The 2,500-nt window shown below is 50.8% G+C and overlaps 1 pseudogene; it reads right to left on the reverse strand.

Moving 5' to 3' along the window:
• LOC124406168 overlaps positions 1-2,500 on the reverse strand; it is a 7,539-nt pseudogene that overhangs the window by 2,646 nt on the left and 2,393 nt on the right.

Here is a 2,500-nt window from a genome sequence, read left to right on the forward strand (position 1 = left end):
TTTTCCGCCAGCTGCTCTCGGACTTTAGCTGTCGACCTGCCCTCCGGGGTAAAATAAATCCCTAAGTATTTCCATTCGTCCGTTCTCCTGAGTGCTGGTACGGATACACCTCTGATCTTAAAGGAACATTTGTCGATGAATGTTTTCTTTTCTTTTGGCACAGTTTTTAAGGCCACCGTTAAGCATTTGTTCGCATTCGCCTCGAGCCCACAGGAGTATAAAAAGTCTGTGACGTTATTCAGCAGTTCTTGCATCCCTTTCTCTGTTGAGGAGACCAGGACAATGTCGTCAGCAAACGCGAGTAAGTTAACCCGCAGTCCATCAACGTCAACTCCGATCTCTTCGGGAATCTGTTTAATCATTTCGTCCATTACGAAATTGAATAAGTAGGGTGACAGTGGGTCTCCTTGCTTCACACCGCAAGTCGGATGAATCTTGTCGGATTCCCAACCCCCATGCTGCAGGATAGTCTTGCTTCCGTCGTATAGTTTCAGAATATACTCCATCAGAGGTCGCGGCATACCTTTTGTATTCATTACCTCTTCCAATGTTTCAAAGGTCACCGAGTCGAATGCCTTCTTCATATCGAGAGATGCTAAGAACATTTTCCTGTGTTTCTTCCGGTGGTAGCGAAGTACTAAGTCCAGGAGCATCGTGTTGTCAGCGCAACCGTCTGTTCTCTGAAATCCTCGTTGCCTCTCGTCTAGTTGGACCATTCTGAGCCTATTAGCCAGGACTTTGTGAAAGGTACGCGTCACGACTGAAGATACCGTGATTGGTCGGAAATCACTGGGATCAGTCGCTCCTTTCTTTTTAGGGATCAACACTGTTCGTGATAGCCTCAGATGTTCTGGCAAGTCACGGCACCACATGAAAAGGTTAAACAACCTCGCTAGTATTGTCAGTGGCACTTCCCTAATTACCTTAGCCGTGACCCCATCTGGTCCTACAGCGGTATTTGTTGGTGGATAGGCTTTCTTCACTTCTTGCAACTTAATCGGATCCCACAGTTGCTTGAGGATTTCACTCGGTTCGGGCAGATTAGGCGCTAGGCCCGTGGTCTTACCGAAGACCGCCTTCCAATAGGGCTCCATCCTTTCCTTGCACACTCCTTCTTCGTTTCCTAGCTGATCTGCCAACATACGCTTGACGCATCTGCTGGGATCCTTCTTCCATAGGTCTTGGGCTCGAGCATAGTCTGCTCGCCGTTGTTTCTTTTTGGATATGTGCTCCACCTGCCCCGCCCTCTGCTGCTCCTTACTAATTTTATTTTTCTTTTCTTTTTCAGGTATAATCTCCTTACTGATTTTATTTTTCTTTTCTTTTTCAGGTATCATCTCTTTCAGAAATAGGCCAAGCTCTACTAACACCTCCGCGCGAGACCGCCGCCCCACCAGACTAAAGATGTTGTTGAGCTTTGCGGTACCGTGACTCTCGCCTGCAAGAGGTGGAAGGCTCGTGAGAAAAGTCTGCATCTCGTCCTCGACACGCTCCTCTTCGGGCTCTTCTGCACTTTCGTACGCCTCGCTTGAGCTGTCCAGCTGTTCATCGGCTTGTAATGATGCCAGGTACTTCTCTACTCGCTTCTTATAACTTGGCCGCCTTCTGTGGCTCTTGATAGCATCGACCGATCGCTCATCGAATACTCCAGCAAGCTTTAGGTTTACATTCAACACCTTCTTTTCTTTCAGGATCAGCTCTGCTTCCTTCCTGGCCATCATGTTTTTCTCTTCCTCGGACCATCTTTCTTTCTTCGTGACTTTGGCTGCCTGTTGGTCGTCGTACCAGTCGCGATGTGCACGTTGCTCGTGAACACCTCGACCCGTTGCCTTGGAGAAGGTCCTTCCGCATTCAGGATAGCGACACCTGAACGCCTCTCGCTGTTCGTCCCCGGATTCGTCGTCCGATCCCTGTCCTGGATCAACCGCAGGCACGGCACAGTCAGTGGACTGGCCGGCATTGAGCGCCTTTCGCGCATTTCTTGTAAAAACTGGACCTGCGCTTTTCAGACCAAGGGGTTGGTAGCCCCAGGGCCCGTGATAGCCACCGTACTCAGCCACCAGTGTTGCCACTGGCGTTGCCCGACTCTCACCACGAGGAGGTGTACGGTTGGCGCTTGGGCACTGGGCTAAAGACGTTCACCCAGTGTCCTTAAGAGAGTCAATTACCTTAGCCGTTAACTATGACTAGAGAGTCATAGTTACTCCCGCCGTTTACCCGCGCTTGCTTGAATTTCTTCACGTTGACATTCAGAGCACTGGGCAGAAATCACATTGCGTCAACACCCGCTAGGGCCATCGCAATGCTTTGTTTTAATTAGACAGTCGGATTCCCCCAGTCCGTGCCAGTTCTGAGCTGACCGTTGAATGGCGGCCGAAGAGGACGACGGCAACGGCGAACCGCCGCCGAAGCCTCGCAGCAAGGAAGATCCGCGGGAGGCCAAGGCACGGGACCGAGCTCGGATCCGGTATAACCATCACCTCGCCCAGGCCCGGCACGT

The sequence above is a fragment of the Diprion similis genome, chromosome 4 (assembly GCF_021155765.1).
Source record: "Diprion similis isolate iyDipSimi1 chromosome 4, iyDipSimi1.1, whole genome shotgun sequence".
NCBI classification, from domain to species: domain Eukaryota; kingdom Metazoa; phylum Arthropoda; class Insecta; order Hymenoptera; family Diprionidae; genus Diprion; species Diprion similis.